Raw genomic sequence first — 15053 nt, forward strand, 5'->3', positions numbered from 1 at the left:
ATTTTTTTTTTTTTTAAAGGAAGACTTTTGCCTTTAATGTTAAATGACCACCATGGATTTATCTGTGATCCTTGGACAAAGGAGAGTGCGAAGCAGTTGTAGTGTATTGTCCTGGGGCCCAGGGCCCTAGACCAGCTGGATGAGAGGCTTGATCTTTGGAAGTGATAAGACTCCTCAGAATAACTGTGGAGTTTGCAGGATGTGGGAAGAGCTTCCAAAGCAATAGACATGAGAAAACTTTGATGAGAATTAGCCTTGTGTACAAGTGAGACAGTAGGAATGGTTCTGAGTGGTTTTGAGTGGAGGATTTTGACCATCTCTTGAGTGATGTGAATTTTAAGAGATGAAAAAAACAGCTAACCTGAAATGTAAAGATGGATGTGCAGACAGCTGAATGATAGGTGCTCTGGGTGGCTGTCATGAGGAACTGTTTGATATGGTGGAAGAATGGAGTGAATAAGGCAGGATGGAGCTATGAAAACATATAAACTTACAGTCAGGAGCCCTGCTGAGTTGCTCTGGTGTTCCTAGCAAACACTGCCAATCCTGTAGCTTTTGAGTAAAGGCAGATAAAATTTTCTGAAACTGAGGCTGGCAACTGAAGCCTGGCTTCAGAAATGGTTTAGCTCACACAAGAATCTATATTTCCTGAGATTAAACCAGAATTTCAGTTGGGGAATATGCAGCCAGTCCTTGAGAAATGAACAGACCTCAAGTTCTACCCTACAGTTCATATTCGCTCTTGGTTTTGTCTAGCCTGAGACAGGAACTGGAACAGGAGAGCTGGAAAGTGGCCATGGTGCTGCGGAGCTGAGGTGGTGGAGGCTTCTCGGAGGCGATGCAGCTTTCACGTACAGGGCAAATGCTGTAACTGCAAGATGAGCCTGCAAAAGTGCGCACTGGAGCATGCAATCCCTACATCCTCTTCTGAGGATAACTATTCCTGTTAAAGGAATAGTTTTTGCCTTGTTTTCTGCAGAGAACACTCTGAGCAAAACCTTTTCTGAATGTTTTTGACGAGATTACAGTTTATTGGAGGCAAAGGCTTCTAAACACTTGTTTCTGTCCCCAGGAGATTTTGAGAGGTTTGTAGACCTTTTAAAAGAGATGGTTTGGAAAGCTAAATCTTGCTCCGAAGCCGTAAACCATTGGCCAAGGAAGCTCCCTACAAAAATACTACATAGGCGTAAGTCTGGAAGTGCAGATGCGTCATTGCGATAACTCTCATTGTAATCGTCTGTTTACCTTTCCTGCTAAATCAGTGAGAAAATGCAGATTGTTATAATTGGAGTGAAAATGGACCGATTTTATATTCTGCATAGCTGAAGTGATCTGTGAATGTGCTTCCCTCCAAAAAATGCCTTTTTGAGATATAGAAAATACAGCAGTTTCCAAATACCTTGAAATATTCCCATTTTCAGTGCAGTAATTAAAAAATGCTGTAACTGAAACTGAAGGTAAAATAAAAGCAAAACCAAAAAAGAATAGAAAAGGATTTATTCCTATTGACATTACTGTTCTTTTTTCTGCTCGTTTCACCTGATAAAAAAAATCAGCAGAGACTGAGGCAGCCAATCTTTCTTTGCTCTGTCGAAGCACCTTTCAAATCAGATGATCCATCAGCAATGCTTTCAAAGGCAGCAAGGTGTTTTATTCCCCTCTATCTCCCAGCTGGTGTGAAAATTTACCTGATCATTCTACATCAATGTAAATAACTGCCCAAACCACAGTGTATAGTGATTTGTCCCCAAGTGCATCTTACAGCATGTCAACATCAGGGAGAGTGTTTTGCTCATAGGCAGAAGTGGTGCCTCTGTTGTACCTCGGAGCTCCTCTTTGGTCCAAGTACTAAATGTTCAGAGTTCAGCTAATTGCTGTCAGAGTTTTCTCGTTACACTGAAATTCAGTGAAATACCTAAAGTAACCCTAGACTGACAAAATTAGAACTGGAATCAGCAGAATGCTGCAGAACAATATTTCGTTTCCTGCAAATGTTTTTCCTGTTAATAAACATCTGCCAGAAAGGACTCCGTGGGGGCAAGAAGATCTGAAAATACAGAAGACTTAGAGAAGTTCTCTTCCATGCTGCTAATGACTTGGTCAACTGAGAATGGGAAATGCAGCTCATTTTTGCTTGTTGTTAAGCAAAACATACTCGATTCCTATGTGCAGAAAATATGAGCTTTTGATATCACTACTTAGTCTAATTGACTCATCTGAGTCCTGTTTGAACCCTATGATTCATCATTTTTCAAATTACAGGGACATAGGTAGGCTAATCTGTGGATATAATCAGCAAAGCCTTCATATGCCTTCCACTATAATGGACTAATCTATTATTTACAGTATCTCTTACTTTTGTTATTATCTCGGCTTCACATCCCAATTAAAAGCCTCATTAGCTCATTTCTGAGGAAGCTGCCCGTCCGTGTTGCTGTGACAGCTAAGGAAGGCCTGTCACCTTGGTGTGTACAGCATTATTTGCTTCAAGCTGGCAGGTCGCTTTGGCACAGCCATCCCTGCTGCACAGCAGATACTCAAGTGTCAAGCGTTTTCAGGCCATCCATCTTCCTTGGCCACTCCACCCACCCCTGCTCCAGCCACACAGAGCAGTGGTGGTGCCCTGCTCTGCCTGCTCTTTGTCACCACGTCACTGTCAGTTGTTCAGTTTATTCAGTGATTAATCATCATTTGGAAGGTTGTGCTGGGCGCAAACAGCAAAGGGGGGGATTCCTGCAGGTGGTTTCTCGCTGATTAGTTAGAGTTACAATGGGCGGCCGCTGAGCTTTTGTTTGGACTCCTTCTGAAGATTTCCCTGGCTTTTCTGCAGCAGAATTTAACGAGGCTCTCAGCTATGGGTCTGTGCGGGTCTCCTACTGGTGTATTCTGAAAATTAGACCTGCTAAGCTCAGTGGGTTCATGCTAGTGTAACAGAGTCAGCGACTCTTTTACAAAGCTTGGTGGAGTGTTTCCACAGGGAGTGTGTGTTATACTTGCAGGCTAACTGCACTGCAGCTTCAGCAGCAGAGCTTTATTCTGTTCATTCAGAAATTATTGCCTGTAGGTTTTATGTGTAGAGGAGAAAACTTCACTTAAAAGATGATGGCTATTCTGTATCTCAGCTCTCCTGTGTATTTGCACAAACTATTTGATGAAGTCAAGTAATAATTTTCCTGGCCTCTGGGAAAGACTAATGGTCAAAACTTTGGAAAATAAGGAAGCTCTTCTAAGCTTTGCTTGCGTTTTCTGCACAATGGCTTAATTGCTTTCTAATGAAGTAGCGTGAAACATTCTTCTTTTGGAATCCTCAACAAGCATAGCTTACCAAACCTTAAGCTGCTTTTCAATTAGAAACTTGCTTGGTAACAGCTATGCCGTGGTTCCAGATCTGTTAGTTTGCTTGAGTATTAAATTGCTCTTCGTATTTTTCTTTCAGATTAATATTTCTTTTTTATGCTGCAGCAGCTTTTAATGTCATCAATAGAAGATGAGATGAATAAGATCTGTGTGGGAGGATGAAGCAGTGGTCACTTGAAGTATCCTGCTGTTTACTCTGGCTGCCCTGGCTTTATGGTCCCTCCCACAGGACAGCTGGCACTGGGCTATGATTTTAGTACTTGTATTATTTGCAATTCACAGCCCCGAGTCACTAAATGACAAACTGTGAGCATTCAGGTAGACTTGTAGCAGCTGTATTCTGACAGACAGGCTCACAAATGTAATGGAGTAACCCTGAGTGACTTGGTAACAGGATATATATATATGTTTTGCATGCTTTCTTACTGTTTGTTTTAGTATATGACTAAGAAAAGGTGGGATGGATGGGTGGGTAATCGTGGGTGGATAACAGTGAGGCAGCTTGAAGACTAGACTTATTGAAACCCAGAAAAGATGCAGACAGAGGCTTAAGTGCCTGTACATTTAGCTGAAAACATTTATCACTTTTTTTGTGCAAAATGCCCTTCTCTTTGGTGATTTTTAGCCTGATTTGCAAAGACTCTTCTCCACATTTTCTACACATGCAGGAAGTGAAAGGCAAGAAATCCGAGGCAAGCAAATAGCTGTGGTGAATGGAATAGCTTTAAGGAGAGTTTTGTCATGCAGACCTGCTGTTCTGGCTCTACTGGGTACAGCCATAGTGAGCATTCCTGCGCCTGGGAATGATTCCGGGGGAGTTTCAAAGAGTGAAAAAGTAGCCTGCATGCCCTTTATTGTCCCAAGGCCTAGGCTGGGACATTTTGGGGGAGGAGGGAGACAGGACACAGACCAGCAGTGCCTGTGTCCTGCAAGTATGAGACTGTATGACCCTGCATCCACACCAAGTGTGCAAGTAGGGGTGGCAGTGAGTAATATGCCAACAACGGCTTTTCAAAGCTGCGCCAGCTCCTGCTTCAATCCTGCTGAAATCATGAGTTAAAAAAAAAGGGAAATTGGCTTAAAAAAAAAAAAGGCTTTAAACTCCCCTCACAAAAACCCCTCACCCCCACAAATGGCAGCTTGCGTATACAAATAGAAGCCCTTTGGTTTGCCGTGGCTCGCTGTGATGGAAGATTGGGGCTTCAAATCTGGCAGGATTTGAAACCCGGGCTTGAGAGCCAGTTCTTGCTAATCAGCAGGATCAGAGTTTCATGGGAGAAAAGGAAGGCCCTTGGCCCTCCTTGTGCTTGTCCTGACTTGCGGTCATGTTTTGGCAATTAGTATCTGCTTCATGCCCTTTCTCAGGTGTACCACAGGCTTTTGCAACTACTTCTATATTGATATACATTGAAAAAGATTGTTGAAAAGGCCTTGACACTAGCATGAACAAATAGCATTTTTTAGGCCTGATGTGGGTGCATCAGATGAAACTCCTAAGTCTGGGCTGGCAGTTGATTTTCATTAAACTTCAGAAAATGGAGGTGGTGGTGGCACCATGCAGCTCTCGGAGCACCGCGCCCTCCTTGTGCTTCCCCTCCCTCGTCGCCCCAGTGCCAGCGTGGGGCTGCAGCGGTGAGCAGGGGCTGTCCTGGTGACACGAGGGACCGTGGCCCTTCGGAAAGGCAGGCGGCTTCTTTCTCTCGCCGCAAAGCAGGAGGTAAATCCCAAAAATACGCTGGCTTTTGGGACTGCCGTTAGCTCATTGGCACAAGCAGGGTTTGTGTTTTCCACAGACAGTTCTGCACTTGGTGGTGTGGAGGGGAACGCTCAGGGCTGAGGCAGCATCTCCACCTCGGCCAGGCTGCCTCTCCCCTCTCCCTGGAGCCTCAGGAAGGCTGCAAAAGCTGGTGATTTTTTATTAGCTTCTCAGAAGTTTTTTAAACATTACAGTTATTTTTACTCAAGATCTGCTTTTTTGCATTATAAAAACCAGGTCAATATGTCTCTACTGCTGAAGTTGTTTACTTGTTTTAAATCAAGCTATAAAATCAGTTGGACTTTTCATGCAGTCATAAGATCTACAATTTTTTTTCAGTGAAAGGTAGGTTAATTTTTAAAGTGATGGAAATCAGGTTGGTGTGTTGTGTCTAAAGTCACCTAATTTGCCAAGAATTGATCGGAAAAGTAGCATTATTGCTCTGGTGTTATTGTGCAGAATTTTGAGAGCCTGAATTGAAAGAAAAAGTATCTAAAACCAAACAAATCCACACAGGGAGAAGGAGATCAGCAAAGCAAGCTGACTACAGGCAGCAGATATTGATCAAAAACTAACAAATTACCAGTACACTAAATAAAATAGTTGTGCTCTAGCTTATGCCTGAGAACCTGTCCAAACTTGGGAAGTTTTTGTTCATCAATGAATGCTGACAATATGCCTGATGTTGTACAGTAGGCTCTACTTTGCTTTAATAGCATGGCCCTACCAGTTTAAAGACTGTAGGAAAGCTATAGTTGCAGGTGAGGTGGCATCGTGTCTTTACCTGAATCACATGTGCACTCAGCTGCAGCTCCCTTGAAATTCTAAGCCACTTCCCAGCAGGTTTTCCTGCCACTGGCACCATTTGGGGAAGGAGGATGATGCTGTGATTATTTCCAGTACAAGCATCTGTTTGTCGTGTCTGTGCATTCCCTATAGAAAAGAGCTGAAGACTTTGGTGAGATAGATGAAATCTGGGCCGATCTAGTCATATGTAACCCATGCCTGAAGGATGCTAGGATAGTAGAGGAGTGGTATGCTTCAAAATGGCAGAACGACCACTCTATTTTTAAACATGATTAAATATTATAATATATTTTATGTTTTATGATGTTTTGGGTTTTTTTTCGGCTTTTGGGAGCAAAAGAGTGATATCAGAATTATCCCTTACTCTTCCTGTAGTGCCGTCGTTTGGGAGATACGGTTGGTTTTGTCGACCGAGGGCTCTGGAGACGCTGGCTGTACGTGGCAGTGCTGAACCACTCGCCGCAGTGGGTTAGCGGAGCGGGGAGCGTGCTGAAGAGCCAACGGGCAGCCCCTCTACACCCAATTGTCTGTTATCAGCAGCACTGCCCTTATCACAAACGGGAACATCCTGATCAATAATCTGAAGAGTTTCATCTACTAATATTTTAGTGGAAACATGTTTTGACAGTTATTTTCATGGTTTCCAACAGTGTATTTTATGATACACATTTTATTGTAACTGTATAAATCCTCAAGTGAACTTACCCATGCATACCAGGCTCATCAGTATCTAAGAAGCTCCTGCTGTGTGTAGCATGTAAGACCATTCTTGGCGAAAGAGTGGGAAAGAAATGTCATTTGCCTTGTTCATTCTCACACTCTTACTTTTTAGTACTTTAAAAGTTTCTAATTCCATGTTCTCCTCTGTTGGTGCAATTTCAGACTCCAGCTGGTAAGTGAAAGGGGCAGTTTTGGGTTCCTTGTAAAATAATGAAGAAAAACTTTTCTTTTTTCCACTAAGCATTGTTACATTTATGTTGCATGATTTTTTTAAACAAGAAGTTGAATATGGATCAGAAATACAAGAGCTTCTTATTTCAGGGCAGTTAAAGGGACAGTTTCTGGGAACAAAAGAGCAATCAAATATAAAAATTTGTTCAAAAATAATCCCCACAAATAGTTTAAATACATGTTTATTGTTAAAAATTGAAGTATTTTTATCTGAGAACATGGAAGACTTTGAACTGCATATTGTTTCTCTATATATACTCTCAATATACTTTTTCATATACTGATAAAAAGAGAAACAGATATCATCAGTATCATCATCTTCCTGTGCAAGTGGACCTAGTGAAAGGTTATCAGCCAAGAATTTATCTGTCTGGAAGAGAATTTTCAAAATTATTTTCTCCTGGGAGAAAGAGTGTAGTTTTTCGTGGAAAGTTCTTATGTTAAATTTAAGGATTTCAGCTTGGATGTTAGAAAAACAGTGATTACATTTGTAAGTCCTAATTTCACCTTTTCCTTTTTTTTCTTCCTGGTGACTTTTGAAGGCACCTATCTACTCAGACTTCAGAAAAATGACAGGACAGCTAAAGAGGGAAATTAAATTATTTCTCATCTGCAACTCAGTAGTTAATGGAAATATATTTTTGCTTCTCTAGGCTCAAAAGCTGCTAGGCCAGATCCATTTGCAAACCAGAAACACAGATTGATTTGCTACAGCCATGAAGCTAAAATAAAGTTGCATGAAAAGAGAATTGCGTGCTTAAATAAGGACCATTCATATGAATAAAAATTGCAGTTAGGGGTACTATCCCCCAGCTGATAGAATGTTTTATAGGAATGATCATAAAACCACATGTCATTTCCATGGTTTATATTCTTTGTGAGCTTTGCAAATATTCTTGAGAGATCTTGAGTCGTCTCCTGAAATGACAAACCTACACAATTCAAGTGTTGTCATACGATAGGTGTATGAAGGAGCGGAAATCTTGCAGATCCCGCTGGCAACATTTATGCCAGTAGCGTTGGCAGGAGGTGCAAATGTTCCTGCCGGAGCCATTGCAGCGGGAATGTGCACCAGATGAACAGCTGCCCTCCTCGCTCCGCAGGCAGAATTCAGCCTTCTGAAATAGCTGCTACATAAAGCGCAGAGACAAAAGAGCAGATAAACGTTATTTCAGCTGTAAAACACAGAAGTTGTAACCATAAAAAAGTATTTTAATATTTATGCAGCATATATCCCCATGTCCATGAGTGGAGGATTTGTATAGAGTGCTCACTGACCACAAAGCTAAGAAAATACTCAAATATTCCATTATGTTATTTATTCCTCTACAAGCATCCATTATGCAGTTTATTTTCCAATTAAACCTTACTATTGACCAAATGTTATTCTCCATCTCCATTCCCAACAGTAACTTCCTTCTTGTGAAACAGTTTTGCCGTACATGAATTAATGAAAAGCGGGTTGGCAGTTTTGTTGTTGTTCTATGAATATTCTTATAGACCCCCACAGGGAACCCAGTTATTTAAGTAAGGCCGCTACAAAACAAGAGAATGAAGTCATCTTCAGAAAGGTGATTTTTTGTGTCCTATTGTACCTGAGATATGCTCAAACAGTATGGGAGGTAGAGAATTGGAGGTGATTTGTCCTTTCTTCCCTCTTCTTTTATCCACTTTCAGACTACTTTTAATATGGACCCTCCCCCAAAACTTCCAAAAAAAAAAACGAAAAGAAGGAAATTCTTCACATGGATAAATGAGTGACTAAAAGTAGAAAACAGGTAGAAAATGATTGAGTGTCTCAAGGGAGATGCACTGAGACCGTTGGCAGTCAGTGGTGGCCATGAGCCCTGCAGCATCTTGGCAGTGACAGTGCAGGGCAATTCCTTGGCCGGGAGCCCGTCCGGGGTGCAGGGCTCGGCGTGCGCGGCCGGAGCGCCCCAGCGCACCGGCTGCGAAACCTCCTGGGAGGGCAGGCTTGCAGGGCCAGAGCCGTGGGCAGCCGGGTGGTTCTTTCTTTCTTGCTTGCTTTTTTTTTTTTTTAATCTGTGTAAAGGTCATTTTGATTTATTGATGCAATGGGGAATATAAGCAGTTTTCATTGCTTTAGGAATTTCCCTTTTTCTGTTTTATATTTGTCTAAAGAAGAACAAGAGTTCTGCTTTGCTCTCCTGAGAAAAATTAAAGCAGATGGAGAGTATATTTTGTACACTTTCTTGAGTATCCAGTGGCTTAAAGATTGAGCTCAGTTGCATAACCCGAGGGCTATATGCCTTGATGTACTGAACAATTACAAAGCAACCATTGTTTTCTAATATTACTTTTTCTTAAGTAAAATTCACATTTGAAATCTCTTTTGAGCAATGCTTTGAAGTAGAATCTAGCTCCCAGAGGTAGGTAATCTTAATGCTAATTTGCTATACAACAATGTGCATTATTAAAGGACATGTGAATGATTCATCCAGTGAATGAAGAAAAATTATTCCAAATGATTATTGATGAGTTAATCAAGATAGCCAAGTCAACTTTTTTTTTGTCCATTAGTGTGAACAGTATTTCACAATCATAATAATAAGAGCCAAATGTTAATGGCTGAGGTAATCAGACCCTAATGAAGAACAGTGAAAAGTACTCTCTTTAAATAGTTTACAGTTTTCATAATCACTGGAGTGGTCAGCTGGTCCCATGATTCTTCATATTTCATAATGTAGGTTTACAATCAGCTTTTGGTTTTAATTTCCTTTTTCTTTCTCCAAAAGGTGAGTGAACAGAGAAATTAAGGAGTATAAAGGCCACAGAGCTGTGTAGTAGCATGTAAAAAAAGAAAATTGTTTTGTAACATGAATACTTCTTAAGAGAAAAAGAGACTTTTTATCTGGAATTGTAACTACCTAAGAGCCAGCTGCTGCCTTTCTTTTCTGTCCTTCATATGATTCTTTAGTTGAAAATAATCACTGTCATTTTTAAGAGCTCAGCACAGGCTTTAAACCTTATCCAGGTAATGAAGACCAATGACTAGCAATGTACGGGTCTTCTGAGAAAGTGTTTTACTTGCTATTTTTGCCAAGTATTATGCTGGCAATGCACAAACAGGCAGTTCAGGAATTCTGGTTTATGTGACTGACCCTGCGAGTAAACTCGATCTTACGGCTTTTCAGGATCAATGCTTTTCTCTTTGCTTGTGTGGTTGATTTACCTTTCCCTGTCTTTCCAATGAAGTATACTTTCTCCTTCAATGTCACTTTTGAAAAGACAGTAAAGGATAACTAAATTCAATAAAAATGGTACAATTTTGTGGCATTTTAGGCTAACAGACTTGCCAAGTATTCACAAAGCCCACAAAGGTCCACAAGACATCCATCCAACTTGCCCTCTTTCTTTCAAATGATGAAACTTTCTAGCACCCTCTAATGAAATAAAGATCATTAGAGCAAAAGATCAAAAGCCTCAAAATTGGAATGTCCTAGGTCACCACAGTAGCAGGAAGTAGCAATAAAAGGCAGGGGAAATAGTTTGGCCTGGGGGAAATTCCTTTCTGACTCCAGCAGTCCTTTCCAGTTCTGTTTCCTGGACAAGAAACTTTACAAGTCCCTCATTTGCCTGGCTGCTCTGCACGCTGGTAAGAGGTGACTTGAGCAGTTAGCTCCTCACAGTTTGCAAGGTGGGAAGAAGAGAAAAACGTTATCCGGGGCATTTTGCCATGCCACGGTTTTGCGCCAGGTCAGATAACGTACCTCCTGGGCAGGGACTTAAGGGCCTCGTTTACACAGCTCCATCAAGCCGTTCCTCAGACTGTCCAGGCCCATGGACAAGGCCGTGGTCAGCTGTGGGCCTCCTGCTGTGCCAGCTTTGCAGCACACGTGATGAGGAAGGGCCTCTTGCAGGGCGGCCGTGCTCGCCATCCTGCAGCCTCCTCGGCACGGCCTGCCCAAGCGGTGCTGACGTCTTGTGCCACTGCTGACCTGGCGCTTGTCGCCAGGAGGGAGGACGTGGCCGCGTGTGCTCCAGGGCAGCGGCAGCTCTGTGCAGTGATGGGTCTTTGCAGCCTCCAGGACAGGGTAGTAGATCAGTGTACAGCAGTAGATGCAGATCAGTGTTTCAGCAACTGCCGAACTTGTAACAGCACTTACTAGGAAAGGACTTGGTAATGTCCCACGGAAGCAGTAAGAAAATTTAAACTTTGACTGGTATTTAAATGGGCATGATACAATAAGTCTACAAAAAGGGACAACCCTGATGTGGCAGGGAGTTGAGCTGGCAGGGAGAAACCTCGATCAGTGTTGTCCATTTCTGACTTTTGTGGGTGGAAGGGGTTTGACTGAGCAAGCGCTGTCCTGCCACAGGCCAGCAGTACGAGCAAGCAGTGCCTCTGGCACAGAAAGGCAGTGCAGAACGGACTCGCTCCCTGGCACCCGCAGGCACAGCTCTGGTGACACCAGTGCGTCAAATCCGTTACCTCCATGCGCTAGATGCAGTGCAGCACGTGGCCGTGGCCACGCGGACAGCATGGCGCAGCGTCCCCTGCGAGGGGGCTCCTGAGGGCTTTAGCCATGCGACTGTTGGGTAGCCTAGCCAGTATCTGCACAGAGACAGGTAAAATACCTGATACTATCGGAAGGAAATTCCAAGATGGGAGATTCATGCCATCCTTGCGGGAGATTGAAGTTCCCCCGGAGCTTTGGGAAAAGCAACTTTCTGCTCTCTGATGCTTGTCCAAGCCCTTTGCCATTGAGGGGGTCTGTTTAGCAGGGCACATCTTCAGGGCAACCAGGGAGAGGTTTTCAGAGTCCTGGCCTGGCGGCACCCTTTCACTTCAGGAACAGAAATTAGAAGATGCAAAATTTGCTGTCTAGCTTGACCAGCCTGCGAGCAGACAACTGGAGTTCTGCATTTAAAAATATTTTGTTTGTTTTCCAGAGTCTCTGAGATTGTTCTTGGGAAGCCAGGGCTAGCTCCATCTGGGATGCATAAGCATGCTGATAATTACAGGAAGTATTTGCTGTGACTCTCATCCACTGCAATAACTTGAGGTGATAGAGACAGTTACAGTGTCATATGAGAAGTGAGAAAGAAGATTTGACGACTTTATTATGGTTATTGCTGGTTGAGAAGCCACTACACAGCTAGTAAGTGTACACTGTGTTTAGCACATCTCGCTGGCTCCTCCAGAAAGGGAAAACATCTTGGGTCATTAGAATTAACAACTACAGAGTGTAGGTCAGAAACACAATGGCAAATTGAAGGTAAAGGCAAAATTTGCCTTAAAATATTATAAACTCTCAAGGATGTATCTGTGTGTGTATTCACCAAGGTAGAATCAGGAAGGTCAAGTAGCTGATATTTTTGCTTATTGGTTCTTACAAAAAATAACTTTACTTTCTGTCTGCTGTTAGCTTGTGTTGTTGAGTTGAATTTGCCCTGAAGTATATGTGTGAATTTGCTTGTGTTGTCTAGGGAAAGGGAGAAAATACAAGCAGATTTTTGGAAAACGTGGCCCACCTGAAGAATAACTATAAATCTAACATTAGCCACTGTCACATATATAGCAGCAGGGCCAAATTGTCCTGGCCTGACAGGAGCTTTTGAAGTCAAGCTTGTGTGGCAAGCTAGGCAATAGAGACAGTCCTCTAAGATCAGACCTGTGAACTTCTAGGGATTGAGGGTTAGGGAGATGAAATTTCGTAACTAGTTCCTTTTTTATGCCCTGAATTGTCCAGACAAAACCTAGGATGAGTCTTTTCCCAGAGTCTGGAGGGCCCGAAAATCAGAGCTGGAGCCAAGACCTATAGCTTTGCACCTCCCTGTTGGAAACAGAATATAGGGTATATTATAATTGTATAATGTACTTGTATACTGCTATATGTGAGACTAAACTTGGGCTATACTGCCTTAATAGGAACTTCCTGAGTCTTAATCTTGACCCTGCCATGCTACTTAATTCCTTCCCACTTATGTAATGCATTATTTTTTTAACAGCATTATGTTATGTAAGCTATTAGTAGGAGACTCAAATTATCACTTGGGTAAGCAATTGTTCTCCTTTTTATCTGTTTTTCTTTGCATTATCTGACCTTTAGAAAAATAACATTAAAATACATTTTCTTTTGTACATAAATGACTTTAAATGAATTGTTTACTAGAGCTATGACATTTAGATGTGGTGTGAGTTACTTATGCATGTGAAAGAAGAGATTAAGAGAGCTTTTTTGTATCAGGTGTACAATGTTACGTTTTTGTTAGGTCTCTGGCTGCAGATCAGTGACCTTGTAAGACTTTGTCAATATGGGACGTTTGATTTACAGGTTACAGTTAAGGTTTTTGTCAATTGGCTGTGCTGCTTATGCCATTGCTTTTAAGCACTTGTTATCTTCTGGAAGCACTTATTTGTGAACATGCCCGAAGGTGCAATGTGATGCTGAATTCTAGTGTCTCAGGTAGCAATTAATTTCAACCTGTTCACGTCCCCGTCTGGTTCCCTTTCAGGCCTGTGCTGTTGATTGAACCAAAGCTTTGCATTGTGTTTCACACAATATATAATTTGTGTAAATGTATGTATTACTTGGCTCTCATCTTGTTAGTAATGAATGTGTCTGGGTGAGCAAGGTGCCTTCCCCCAGGAGGGGAGGGGAGGTGGCAGTGCTGCTCTTGGCGGGTGTCGCTAACGCTTGTGGCCGCAGCCACGAGCCCTCCGAGTGCTGGGAGGCCACCGTCCTCGGCAGGTCCCCCTGGCTGAGCCGCCTGCAAGTGCTCCCCGCGAGCACAGAGCACCTCGACTGCATTCTCTGCCTCCTCACGCCTCACTCCTCCTGTGATTAGAGCAAAGTCTCTTACTGTCTAATTGGGAACCACACGTAAGGAGCGGGGTGTCATGCAGCAGGAGGCTGAAGGTGTGTGTGAGAAAGATGGAGATGAAGCAAGCCAGGTGAAAGCACCCTCCAAGGGTTTTGTCCCATTACAGTATCTTCCAGACATGCAAAAATTCCTGTTAACGAAAGGAGATAACAGTCTGCCTTTTCTCATCTTTGCAGTCTACAGTAACAAGGTATTTGTAAAAAGCTTACAAAAGATGCTTTGGGATTTTTTACGAGGGAAACGCTTGGCTCTACACCGTTTCTCCATTTAGTGTCTGTCTGACTGAAGGCAGATGTATTCTCTTTTTAACTGCTCAGTCCGCTGTTGTGCCTGTCAGCAGGTGATACCGTATACAGTGTGCAGTCCTTGCAATCATGTTGGCCGCCATGTCCTTCTGTTCCCCAGCCTCAGTGCCCTTCTCAGATTGGAATCCAAGGGATCAGACAGTGGCAGGTAAATCACCAAACTCACAAAGTATCAAGTTTCGTGCTTGGAGGCATATCTTTGTTACAACCAGATCTTCTGTCAGTTTACTCAATGTGATAAATTTTTTGCTTATTCTCTTTGGGAAAGATGATCAGTCAAACGTGGTTTGTTTTGTTGTTTTGTTTCGGGTTTTTCTGTCTGTTTTTTGAAACAAGGTTACTGTCACAATGTAGGCAGTCTGCATTTTTACCAGACCTGACCATTAATTTCACTAAAAAGAAGAAAAATAGAGGAAGTAGCATTGACCAAATAAGGGCGCCTTTTGTCTTTCCTGGGCTTAGCTGGTGGCTGATGTTCATATCTCTTCACTGCTTCAGTTCAAGCAAATCCTGGGATTGAATTTGGCCAATTAACATGACAATGTCAATGTCAAGACCCATTACAATAAAGAGAGGGAGTTCTTATTTGCAAAGTAGTTTCATAACGGCAGAGTTGCAGAGGAGTGCTTTTCCCTCTGGAACTGTGTGGGTCCTACGATCATGAAGAAAATAAGCCTGTGGTGATTAATGTGTCAGTGGTTTACTTTGCTGCTGTTTTTTCAAAAGAATTTCTAAGGCGGTAATAGAAATATTTATCCAGCTCCCATTGCAATGCTTTAGCTTCATTTTTCAGAAGTTTGAGTAAGCTCTTTTCCATTTCTTCGGTCCTGTTCAATTATTTGAACTGAGAAAGACTGGCACCTGCCATGAACTTCACAATTTTCTTTATTTTTCTTTTCTCGACAGGTGAGTGTGATTATGCTGCCTGGAGGATTTCTTGCCTGGCTCTCTTTGCAGCTTCCACCTGGCTCTGAGGTCCATATCCTGCCTCCAGCAGTATCTGCACAAGGTTTGTTACCATGATTTCA

The sequence above is a fragment of the Tinamus guttatus genome, unplaced genomic scaffold (genome assembly GCF_059628265.1).
Source record: "Tinamus guttatus ecotype Peru unplaced genomic scaffold, ASM5962826v1 Tinamus_guttatus_pri_ptg000246l, whole genome shotgun sequence".
Lineage (NCBI taxonomy): Eukaryota > Metazoa > Chordata > Aves > Tinamiformes > Tinamidae > Tinamus > Tinamus guttatus.